The 14,067-nt window shown below is 35.9% G+C and overlaps 1 protein-coding gene across 2 annotated transcripts in view; it reads right to left on the reverse strand.

Moving 5' to 3' along the window:
• The window catches only part of RAB28 (RAB28, member RAS oncogene family), a 119,748-nt gene that overhangs the window by 14,460 nt on the left and 91,221 nt on the right, over positions 1-14,067 (reverse strand). The window lies entirely within an intron of this gene.

A 14,067-nucleotide genomic window follows, 5' to 3' on the forward strand; every position in this document is an offset into this window, starting at 1 on the left:
GAATAGTTGTACGTGCTTTAAAGCAAACCACAGTACTCACATGCAATACTGGTTTTATCCAGCACAGTCTATTTTTCCAAATGTGATCCTTTATTTAACAGTTTCTCTTTTTACAACACTACAGACCCTATAAGGGTGTTTATTCAATGCCGTCAAATTATAAGGCAAATATATTCACAGGATTTAAGGACAACTAGGCTCTTTGAGTCAATATAGGAAAAAAAAAACTTAAACTGATTTCCTGAGGAAGGGACCCAACTGACTTGTAAAAACTTGTAAATTTGCAAATCTAGTAAGCCTACATAATAGTGCCAATTGATTATCAACTAAAAAACGCACTCATACTACATAAAAGACTTTATTTAAAATTATATTGAAAGTCTTTAGTTTGTAGGCTCAAGGGTTCTCTCTCTAGGAGATTTTTTTTTTTAATCTAATGGGGTATTCCTGAGCCCCATTTATATTGTTTACCTTGGAAAATACAGAATTTTTTTTTTTTTTTTTTGAGACGGAGTCTTGCACTGTCATCCGGGCTGGAGTGCAATGGCGTGATCTCGGCTCACTGCAACCTCCGCCTCCCAGGTTCAAGCAATTCTCCTGCCTTGGCCTCCCGAGTAGCTGGGATTACAGGCGCCTGCCACCACGCCCAGCTAATTTTTTGTATTTTTAGTAGAGATGGGGTTTCACTATGTTGGCCAGGCTGGTCTTGAATTCCTGACCTCAAATGATCCGCACACCTTGGCTTCCCAAAGCACTAGAATTACAGGCGTAAGACACCACGCCTGGTCTTTTTGGTTTTTTGTTTGTTTGTTTGTTTGTTTTTTGCTTTTCTGGCCACAGTGCTATTCCTTAAACATCACTATCTCCTTATTTACAAGAACAGGCCAAGGAATGTCCAGATACCACAGGCATCAATTTGTGGAAGACTAAAATACTAAGCTATAAGCAATGACATTTACATATCCAATTTATCATAATATTGAAGCTAAAAAATTTTTCTAATTCAACAAGAGTAAGAACAAATCTTGTCGCCAGGAAAAATTCCCATTGAAGTCACCACCCATTTAAATCACCATCCATTAAATAAATAAATAAATAAATAAATAAATAAATAAATAAATATAAAAGTTGTGTCACTTAATGTGTGTGTACATTTGTTTTTTCTAATGGTTTATTGTTTTTTCTTTCTCTTTCTCTCTCCTTCCTTCCAAATCTCCATGTATCACTTACTAATCAAACGAAAGGTTTTTTTCCTAACAAATATAACCATGGAAAGACTAGCACTACCATTGGTCAATTTTTTAAAAAAATGATTTATTCAACAAACATTTATTGAGCATCTATCATATGCCAGGTATTGTGGTAGGTAGTGATATGGTTTGGCTGTGTCCCCACCCAAATCTCATCTTGGGTGGCTGTGTCCCCATCCAAATCTCATCTGGAAATGTAGCTCCCATAATCCTCACAGGTCTTGGGAGAGATCTGGTGGGAGGTAACTGACTCATGGGGACGGCTTTTCCTGTGCTGTTCTCATGATAGTAAATAAGTTCTCATGAGATTTCAGGTTGGAAAGTAGTGCTCACAGCCAAGCACCAGCCTGTCTGCTCCCTCGCCCCACTGAACCCTGCCAGCCCCACCAGCTCCAGAGCCCTATCCCTGCACCAACACTGCTGCAAGAGTAAAACTAGGAAGGGAGAACAATGAACCTCCCCTACCCTGAGCAGCCACCCCCACCTGAGTGATCATGCACAGAGGGCAGACACAGACCTGCACCTGCCAGCACCAGACCCCCATGCTAACACCACCACCAGCATCACCGTGGACACAGTCGCCAGCAGCAGGGGCCCTGTGTCCCTCAAAGCAATAATGCCTCTGCTGCCGCTGTGAATGCCTGCAGGGACGCAGGCACCTGCTAGCACCCTGCTGCAGTTGATGAGTGCGTACCCCACCGTGCTGCTGCTGCTGCTGTGCTGCTAATACATGCAAACAAGGACAAATCCCACTGCTGCTGCCTTACGAAACACTTTGGCTAGTACCACCCACTGAAGTGTAATGACCAGTGGTCCAGGAATACGTAGGTCCCACCAGCACAGTGGGTTCCTACCCTCGACGAGTCAGAGAACAATGTTGGGGCTGGATATAAGTCCCCCAGATTTAGAGCATGAAGTCCAGAAGTTGGGAGCTGAGGTTTGGCCCCCTAAAATCTTCCAGAAATGAAGCCAGTTGACTGAACCCACCTTATACCACAATTAAACTCTCAAGGTCAACAAATAGGATAAAAGAAAAAAAAAATCCAAAGATCAGCAACATCAAAGATTGAAGGAACATAAGCCCACAAAGATGAGAAAGAATAAGCACAAGAACTCTAACAACTCAAAAAGCCAGAGTACCTTCTTTCCTCAAAATGACGGCACTACTTCTCCTGCAAGGGTTCTGAACTGGACTGAGATGGCTGAAATTAAAGAAATAGAATTCAGAATATGGATAGAAACAAAGGTTATTGAGATGCAGGAATATGTTGAAACCCAATCCAAGGAAGATCCAAATGATACAGGAGCTGAAAGACAAAATAGCCAGTACAGAAAAGAATGCAGCCGACCTGACAGAGCTGAAAACACACTACAACAATTTCATAATGCAACTGCAACTATTAATAGCAGAATAGATCAAGCTTAGGAAAGAATCCCAGAGCTTGGAAACTGGCTTCCTGAAGTAAGTCAGACAAGAATAAAGGAAAAAGAATGAAAAAGAATGAACAAAATCTCTGAGAAATATGAGATTAAGTAAAGAGAACAAATCCATTACTCATTGGTGTCCCTGAAACAGATGGGGAGACTGGAAGTAACCTGGAACACATATTTCAAGGTATCATCTACGAGAATCTCCCCAACCTAGCAAGAGAGGCCAACATTCAAATTCAGGAAATGCAGAGAACCCCAGTAAGATACTTCACAAGAAGATCATCCCCAAGACACATAATCATCAGATCCTCCAAGGTTGAAATAAAAGGAAAAATGTTAAAGGCAGCTAGAGAGGAAGGTCAGGTCACATACAAAGGCAAGCCCATAAGACTAACAGACCTCTTACCAGAAACCCTAAAGGCCAGAAGAGATTGGGGGTTAATATTCAATGTTCTTAAAGAAAAGAAATTCCAATCCAGAATTTCATATCTGGCCAAACTAAGCAAAAAAGAAATAAGACCCTTTTCAGACAAGCAAATGCTCAGGGAATTCTTAGCAGACCTGGCTTATAAAAGCTCTTAAAGGAAGCAGTGAATATGGAAAGGAAAGACCACTACCAACCACTACAAAAACACACTTAAGTACACAGACCAGTGATACTATAAAGCAACCACACAAAAAAGTCTGCATAATAACCAGCTAACCTCATGATGACATCCACATGCGAAAGAATAAAAACAGACTCTTATCTTTCACCATAAGCAAAAATCAACTCAAAATGGAGTAAAGGCTTAAATTTAAGACCAGAAACTGTGAAACTCCTAGAAGAAAACAGGAGAAATGCTTACAGACATTGGTCTGGGCAAAGATTTTTATGGATGAGGCCTCAAAAGCACAGACAACAAAACCAAAAAGTAGACAAATAGAATTATATCAAACAAAAACCTTCTACACAGCAAAAGAAACAATCAACAGAGTAAAGAAATAACCTGCAGAATGGGAGAAAATATTTACAAACTATGACAAAATATTAATATCAAGAATACACAAGGAACTCAAAAAACCCTGCAAGACAACCTAGGCAAAACCATTCTGGACATAGGAATAGGCAGATATTTCAGGATGCCAAAAGCAACTGCAACAAACCAAAAATTTACACATGGGATCTAATTAAACTAAAGAACTTCACCACAGCAAAAGAAACTATCAACAGAGTAAACAGACAACCTACAAAATGGGAGAAAAGTTTGCAAACGATGCATCTGACAAACATCTAATATCAAACATCTGTAAGGTATTTAAATAAATTTACAAGAAAAAAAACTAACCCAATTAAAAAGTGGGTAAAGGACCTGAACAAACACTTCTCAAAAGGAGACATACATGCACCCAACTAACATGAAAAAAAGCTCAACATCACTGATCATTAGAGAAATGCAAATCAAAACCACGATGAGATAACATCACACACTAGTCAGAATGGAAAAATCCAAAAAATAACAGGTGCTGGCAAGATTGCAGACAAAAGGGAATGCTTACATACTGTTGGCGGAAGTATAAGTTAGTTCAACCATTGTTGAAAACAGTGTGGTGATTCCTCAAATACTTAAAACAGAACTACCATTCAACACAGCAACCCCATTACTGGGTATATGCCCAAAGGAATATAAATCATTCTATCTTAAAGACACTTGTAAGTATATGTTCCTTGCAGCACTATTCAAAATAGCAAAGACATGGAGTCAACCTAAATGCCTGTCATTGATAGACTGTATAAAGAAAATGCAGTAGATATCCACCATAGAATACTATACAGCCATAAAAAAGAAGGAGATCATGTCCTTTGTGGGAACATGTTCATCAATGATAGATCAGATTAAGAAAATGTGGCACATATACAACGTGGAACACTATGCAGCCATATAAAAGGATGAGTTCTTGTCCTTTGCAGGGACACGGACACCATCATTCTCAGCAAAGTATCACAAGGACAGAAAACGAAACAGCGCATGTTCTCACTCATAGGTGGGAACTGAACAATGAGAACACTTGGACACAGGGTGGAGAACATCACACACTGGGGCCTGTCAGGGGGTGGGAGCCTGGGGGAGGGATAGCATTAGGAGAAATTCCTAACGTAAACGATGAAATGAGTTCAGCAAACCAACCTGGCACATGTATACCTATGTAACAAACCTACACTTTGTACACATGTACCCTAGAACTCAAAGTATAATTTTTTAAAAAATTCTGAATCTAAAGCTATCACTTTTATCCTTCATTTGTCCCTGCTGATTCTAGTGGAACACTAACTCTCTAAATGTATGTGATGGTTCAGAATTTATCCACTTGGAGAATTTCCAGGATAAAGTGGCCTGTATATTAGGATATAGAGACAGATTTTGATGAGTAACAGAAAGTTTATTATATTAAATAGTAAACAATTCTGATTAAAATTATATCAAATATCTTTATAAAGAAAATGTCCTAACAGTAAAATATTTTCATATCCCAAGAGATGATCTCTGTTATCCAGAGATGATAGATTATATACAAGAACTTGTCCCATACAAGAAATAACTTTTCTCAACTTTGCATTAAGGTAAATACAGAAGAAATCTGGGCTGAATACAGTTATAGTTCTTCAGTTATTTACAGATTCATCTGGAAAGACAGTAGTGCATAGTGATAAAGAACGCACTCTCCAACAGTGTGCAAGGGTTCCCTTTCCTCCACATCCTGGCCAGCATTTGCCATCTCTTGTTAATAATAAGGTATTATTCTCGAAAGTTGCTAAGAGAATAGATTTTAAGTGTTCTCACCACAAAAAAATGATAAGTATTTTCTTGAACATTGCTAAAAGAATAGATTTTAAGTGTTCTCACCACAAAAAAATGGTAAGTATGTGAGGTAATACCTATGTTAATTAGCTTGATTTAGCCATTACACAATGTATACATATTTAAAAACATAATGCTGTAAACAATAAATATAGTAAGTTTCCTCATCTATAAAATGAGAACAATAATAGTACCTATCTCCTAAGGTTGCTATAATGGATAAGATGAATAAATACACAAAAGCAATGACTAGCATATAGCAAGACATTTTGTATGTGACTGGCATGTACTCAATAAGTATTAGCTAGTGTCACTGTGGTTTTTCCAGGCATTCATTTACTCACCAACTACTTATGTAGTGCTAAATGCTGGGAAGGCTAAGAGGGACACAAATAACAAGATGCTATATAATGAAATTCTGAATCATGAGAGTAACAAAGATCTGTATAAGACAATCTATAACAGGAATACAGAGACAGGAAACTTCTACAACTGCTTAGGGATGACAGGAGCCATGTCACAGAGAAAGTGATGCTTCAGTTACATACTGAAGGAGGAGAAAAAAGTAGTCAGATAGCCTTAAGGATAGAGAGGATGTACATTCTTTCCTTTTTTTTTTTTTTTTACTTTATTTATTTATTTATTTTTATTATTATACTTTAAGTTCTAGGGTACATGTGCACCATGTGCAGGTTTGTTACATCTGTATACATGTGCCATGTTGGTGTGCTGCACCCATTAACTCATCATTTACATTAGGTATGTCTCCTAATGCTGTCCCTCCCCCTCCCCCCACCCCACGACAGGCCCTGGTATGTGATGTTCCCCTTCCTGTGTCAAAGTGTTCTCATTGTTCAATTCCCACCTATGAGTGAGAACATGCAGTGTTTGCTTTTCTGTTCTTGAGATAGTTTGCTGAGAATGTTGGTTTCCAGCTGCATCCATGTCCCTACAAAGGACATGAACTCATCCTTTTTTATGGCTGCATAGTATTCCATGGTATATATGTGCCACATTTTCTTAATCCAGTCTATCATTGATGGAGATTTGGGTTGGTTCCAAGTCTTTGCTATTGTGAATAGTGCCGCAATAAACATCCGTGTGCATGTGTCTTTATAGCAGCATGATTTATAATCCATTGGGTATATACCCAGAGCAGGAGAAAGAAATAAAGGGTATTCAATTTGGAAAAGAGGAAGTCAAATTGTCCCTGTTTGTAGATAACATGACTATATATTTAGAAAACCCCATCATCCCAGCCCAAAATCTCCTTTTCAAAAGGAATATGTACAAAAGCGTCTGAAAGAACCTGGCTTCCAAGAGCTAGTGAAATCAGCAGGGCCTAGGCCTAAGGGTTTTGTATGTGTTAAGAAGTTTATGTGTGAATAGGTGATCATCTACACAGTTACTCACATATTCCAGCCTACCCGAGAAAAAAATATATATAAGCACAAAAAGGGAATTCTTGCAGGTGACATGTATCAGCAAACCTTACATTTTCCCTTGTTGGATTGAAATTACTTTCATTGACTACATGGAATGAAAACTCCTTGTTCTAAATTTAGAATCTATTCAAAAGAAAATTTTAAATGACAAAAAATGTTACCCTCCTATAGGTTTTCTGATTAGACATTTTCTTCTGTTTACCTATCTTGTATGTAAAATTAACTATATCATAACTTTAAAAATAGAAGATGGCAAGTTTTATAATATTATATACATGTAGCTGATTATTTTTCCTCCTGAAAGTCACTACAGTTCTGCACATTAATCGACCTAAAGTTTATTCCGATTAACTGTACAGCTATAAAATCACAGGCTATAAAAAAAAAAAAAAAAAAAAAAAAAAAAAAAAAAACACAACAGTACATGCACTTCTTTAAAAGAGGTAAAACAATACTTCAAATGTATTAAATAAATATGACCACCTGCTACATGTCAAGTACTATGCTAGTAAGCACAAGGGATAAATTAGCGAGCAATATAGACATTATCTTTATCCTAACACTAATGAGGTAGAAAGAATAATAAGTGAGGAAGCATGTAAATAAATGAGTCAATTACTACAATTATCATAATCTGAAAGTGGAGGAGGTGACCAGATAAGAGAATAAGAGAGTCAAAGACAGGAGTAGGAATCAGGACAGCAATGACAATTTTACATAGGATAGCCATGGAAGATCTCTTTGAGATCTAAAGCAGTGGACCCCACCTTTTTGGCATAAGGGACTAGTTTCATGGAAGACAATTTTTCCACAGATGGGGGTAGTAGGAGGGCATAATTTTGGGATAAAACTGTTTCATCTCAGATCATCAGGCATTAGATTATCATAAGGAACACACAACCTAGATCCCTCGCATGTGCTCTTCATAATAGGGTTCATGCTCCTATGAGAATCTAATGCTGCTGCTGATCTGACAGGAGGCGGAGGTCAGGCAGTAATGCTCACCGCCCACTGCTCACCTCCTGCTGTGTGGCTGGGTTCCTAACAGGCCATGGAACAGTACCAGTCCATGGCCTAAGGTTTGGGAACCCCTGATCTAAATGGTAAGAATAAACCAAACAAATTAAAAGGTAGTTGGAGGAAAACACTGTTTTAGTCATTGGGACAGGGATGAAAACCTAAAAGAGGAAAAAGATGGAGTACAATTGAGGAAAACAAAGAAGCATAATAAGCAAGAGTGGTACCTACAGCATAATGAGGATATTACTCAAATACAGTAACGGAAAACCATTGTAAGATTGTAACCAACAGCACAATAGGATTTTGGATTTTGAAAAAATTACTCTAGCTACCATGAGGAGAAAGAATGCCTGAGGACAAAAAAACAAGCAGAGAAACCACTTTATGAGACTTCAGAAACAACCTAACCCTGTTTAAAAATTTACAAAACCCTTTGGGGCCTCATAACAACCTTGGGGAACAGGTAAGCATTATTCTAATTTCACACAGACACAAAAACTGAGGTTCAGAATGACTGAACCAAAGTCTCAAGTCTAGTCATCAGTAGCACCAGAACTACAACTATGCTATCTAATTCAAATCCGGCTGGAGGTTCTCAAAGGTTCTTCTTGAACATCAACTTTAGGGATGAATTAACAGTCACTTAACAGTCTACATTTTATTTAGATTTTTAATTAAAATAATAAAGACAAACTTCAAATAATCACTTCTTTAAAAATATGCACTACGATATAACTAGTTTTATATTTGTTAATACATTAAAAGTATTAATTAGTAACAAATCATAAAAACCATCCCTTAAGCATCACAGAACATAAGATATGCTTTGCCTTATCACTTGATTATACAGTTATTTACAAAGAACTTGCAGCTGTGCATACAGGTTCTGAAACTTTACGTGAAATTACATAAAGTTTAAAAATGACCCATGAGTAGCTCAAACATAACAAGCAAAATTCCCTTAATAATGTATTCAATTTGATTCACATGTGGTTAAAATTATGTATACACTTTGACTTCTAAAACACATACGCTAATACAAATAGCCAAGTATACAATTACTTTTCTTTTTAGGTACTATTTGTTTACTGGCATTCAAGATTCCTTACTCAGGATCTCCACTGCATCCACCTATATGATTACTGATAACAAGGGAGAGGACAGTCTTAAAAGATACAGTATTAAATGTAATAAATATTTTTAAACTAGACATATCAAATGTATCAGAGCTACTGATAGATTTGTATCAGCTCTGTACATTTCACAGATCAGAGCTACTGATCAGACTAAATGTTGTAAAGTTTTAAGTACAATTTTAAAATTCTGAAGCACTTTATAAGAGTATCTATATTACACTGGCCTGAGGCTTTACAATGTTCCTAGTTTCCCAAGTATTTATTTTTCAACATGTTGTAAGAACATATTCTATAATGAACAAGACTTTTTCATTCAAACCAGAATGTTATTCCATGTATTTTAAAGAGGGAATATATTATCAATTAATTATATTATTAATGTCTACTTGCTGTCAATGGAAAAAACATTAAAATTATAAACTATTTTTGCTCTTCAGTCCACACATAATGGCAGGAACAGAGTATTCTCAGTGAAATTATTGTAAAAAATGTCACTGTCTAACTTAAAAGAAGTAAAAGCAAAATATAAATATAGCACTTGTACAGATTTCACAGTAATTTTTAGGTTATCAAGGAAACATCTTGAGTGTTGATCTGGTTATACTCAATTCAAACAAACTACTTGTCACATTAACTACCTCCAGGAAGTTACTCCAAACACAAAATAAACTGTTTATGCCCCTACTCAGATAGATAACATGACAGATTGTTATTAGTTGAAGACAGATGAAATACATTAATTTGATTGTGAGCATGTGTTTAATTTTACCCTGCCATGTACACTCTCTAATGCTGTCTTTCTATGATGACATAGTAAATCATGCCGTATTAGAAGAACTGCTAATGCAAGAAAATAAAAAATTAGCAGAATTTGACTTTGACTGTGTAGATTCTTAAACCAACCTTCTTACAAATATAACTGCCTGGAAAATCCACGTGTTCCACAAACAGATGAAGAAAAAAGGTGTCATCAAAGAAACTACTTTTGTTTCTAGTATAAATTTAAAGACCTCAATGCAGTTTAACAATTTTCCTGTATACCAGTTGTTATATTTCTTTAGAAGATGCCTCTTTTTTCCCACTTTCTAAATTGGGTTTTAAGTGTTTACTTTATCAATTTGGGTAAGCACTTTGTATATTAAGGACATCTGCCATATTCATTCCAAACATTCCCCTTAGGTTGGGATTCTCCTTCTAAACATTTCATGAGGGTTTTGATACACAGAAATTAAGACTTTATGAAGTCAAATATTCTGAGATAATAAGGTTGCTACTTTTGGCCTACACTTGTTTGGTTGTTTTGTAACATGCAGCTAAAAACAAAAACAAACAAATTAACAAAGTACATCATAAAACAACCACTCACAAAGTGTTGAGTGAAGAGAAATATTTTTAGGCTCTTAAAATAAATACAAATGATCAATGGTATCTAAAATAATATGTATACCTGCATTTTACAGGAATACTACACAGGGCTAAAAATTAATGAACTAGAGTTTCACACCACAATAAAAATGAATCTCACATAGGTGGTGAGGGCAACATACAAAGGAATAAATAACTGCATTTATATAAAAATTTTAAAGGGCAAAACAACATTATTTGATGACACATACACATATTATGAAAACAGAAAAGAAAGAAAAAGATATGTAATACAAAAGAACATATATAAAAGTTTCCATTAAAATTTAAATTTAAATCTACTAATATATATTCCTACCACTAATTATTATAAAAGTCTTACTAAAATTATAACAATATGACATTCTTCTCTTCAAACCTAGTTTCTTATATGATCATAAAGAAAGGTCACTGTTGTAGTATTTATACATGGTTTTTATTATTTTTCACAAGGACCATGATTAATTCTTTAAATCCTCAAATCATATTCCTGTGACCTATCTAAACATGTCACGAAACTTGTGGATTTTCTCTTCAATTATTATCACCTGACTCTGCCAGACCTTCATTTGTTAATTTCTTTGATTCTAGCAATTCTCCAGCACTTCTATAGATTTTGCATACAGCTGCAAGATTTTCCTACTGAAATTGCATTGTGTTTATACTCTACAATCACATACATATCCACAAACGAACCTATAAGGATTCTAAGGGGATAATAATGAATCTTCCTAACTCCAAATAGCCACCAAAACACCACCATCAGCAGCAGCCAGTATCAAGCAGACAGAGGAGGGAGTAAGAATTCACATTATTTCCTCAATTTCATTAATTAGGTTACCTAAATCCCTTTTAGTAATGGCTAATGCATAACCATTTCTCTTCTTGCCTCAGGTTAGAGGAAATAATAGGTCTAAAAGCACTATTTAGTTAGTAAATCTTTTTATATTTGTGGCTATCTACAACTTTTGTTGCTTGTATAACATTTGTGCATATATCATCAAAAGCCTAAAGGCACTGGAAAAATTAATAAACTGTCTTTTTATTTTATTCATGTTTTGGGCATTTACCACAGGAATTCCTATTAGACAATTTCATACTAGCACAGTGCTATACAGGTTCATTTGCAAACTTCTACATACTAGGTAGATACAATGAGGCCCAAATTCACTTATACCATTTATACATAGAATTGCATAAAAAAAAGAAGTGTATCTGTCTTACCTAGACACTAGCATACCCTGGCATCTCACAAAGTATACCAGCCATAGTAAGACTGCCGGCCAGGCATGGTGGCTGATGCCTGTAATCCCAGCACTTTGGGAGGCTGAGGTGGGCAGATCATGAGGTCAGGAAATCGAGACCATCCTGGCTAACACGGTGAAACCCCATCTCTACTTAAAATACAAAGAATTAGCTGGGTGTGGTGGTGGGCGCCTGTAGTCCCAGCTACTCGGGAGGCTGAGGCAGGAGAATGGCATGAACCTGGGAGCTGGAGTTTGCAGTGAGCCGAGATCGTGCCACTGCACTCCCGCCTGGGTGACAGAGCAAGACTCCATTTCAAAACAAAACAAAACAAAACAAAAGACTGCCTCAATAAGGCAACTATATTATGGTTATTTAATTCTTCTTTATATTTTCCCATTACCAACAATGACCATATATTATTATTAGCCCTATTGGAAGATGGGGAGTGATAGAACATTATTTAAAGTAACAACGAAGTAAAGAGTAAACAGAAAACTGCCCAATCACAACAGAATTCAGAGTAGTAAGAATTGCACTTATACAGCATCACACTATTCTGTAGGCACTTTACACATATTAAATCATTTAATCCTCACTACAAACATCATTTGACAAATGAGAAACTGAGGTGCAGAGAAAGGGATAAAAGACTTTATATATGGGTACACAGCTAGTAAGTGGTGGAGCCACAACTCACCCCCAAGGCAGTTTAGCTCCAGAGTCTATTCTTAGCTATCACACTGCTTTCTCTTCATATATGTAGTCATCTGTGTCTGGCATTTTTCATGCATATTGTTTCATCCATGTCATCCCAATGAAGTACATATAGTTCATTCATTTTTACTGCCATATAACATACCTTTTTATAAATCTACCACAATCTATAGATCTTTTCTCCGACTGATGAACACAAGTTGTTCCCAACTGTTAGATACTAACAACAAAGCCATGAATATTCTTACTCAGTACATGTCACCTGATAATATGCCTAGCTGTCTAAGATACACAGCTGAGAAGAACTGCTGAATCATACTCTATGAAAGTTCAACTTTGCAGAATGTTAAATTGTTTTCAAAGTAGCTGTACCAATTCATAATCCATCTAGTAGTGAATATGAGTTCCTGTAGACTGACATTATCTGTCACTTACTATTCTTAGGCTTCTGGATTTGTGCCAATCCAGAAAGCCTAAGAATCTCATGTTCTTATTTTGCATTCCTTGATTAGTGATGAGACTGCACTTATATTTATATGTCTTTCTTCTTCCATGAAATTTCTATTTATGTTGTATGTCCTTTTTTTAATGAATGGCCTTTTTCTTGTAGATATGAAAAAATATACCAGTCTTTTTCAGTTATTTTGTGTTACACACACCTTCTCCCAGTTTGTGGCTTGTCTTTAATTCTTTACTGTATCATTTCATAGAAACAAATGTTTATCTTCTGTAGTTAATATAGCCAATATTTAAATTTAGCAAATATGTCTTGTTTAAGAAACCCTTCCACACTCTAAGTAGGAAAGATCCTCTTTTTTTTTTTTTTTTTTAATTCTGTATAGTTGTGCCATTAACATTGTAGCCCTTAATCTATTTGGAACTGATTTTTGTGCATGGTAATATGCATTTTCTTTTTCTCTATAAAAATAACAGCTATCCTAGGACTACTTATTAAGCATTCTCTTCTTTCTCAAATATCTTCTATATCACCTCCACTATAACATCCAAGTTCCATTTATGAGAGGATTTGTTTCCAGTGTCTCAATACTGTTTACTTGGATGAATTCCCTATTGTCTTTATAAAAGCTGTTGCTAGTAAGTCTTGATAACTGGCATGGCAAATGCTTCTCAGAGGCATATTCTTATTCTTGGATTTTTAATCTTCCCTATACATTTTAGATACAGTTTGCTTAAATACCACACACAAATACCATTTGGAGTTTTGTGAAATTATGCTGAATGGATAAATCAATCTGAAGACAAGTGACATCTTTATAATATTGAGAGTCTTTGTATCCTTGAAAATGGTATTTGCTGTCTTTTATTTAGGTCTTGTTTTATCATTCGAGAATTTTGTATTTTATTTCTTCCTCTTCAATTTGTATGTTTTATACACCTTTTTCTTGTAGTTTTATAATAGCTAGGACCTTAAAAATAGTGTTGAATAGGAGAGGTGGAAGTGAATTTCCTTACCTTGTACCTAATCTTAGGTGGAAAGCAAATTCACTATTTCATCATTAAGTATGACATTAATCGTAGGGTTTTCACAGATGTCATTTATGAAATTGAAGAAGTTTCT

This window comes from Macaca fascicularis, chromosome 5, assembly GCF_037993035.2.
Source record: "Macaca fascicularis isolate 582-1 chromosome 5, T2T-MFA8v1.1".
NCBI classification, from domain to species: domain Eukaryota; kingdom Metazoa; phylum Chordata; class Mammalia; order Primates; family Cercopithecidae; genus Macaca; species Macaca fascicularis.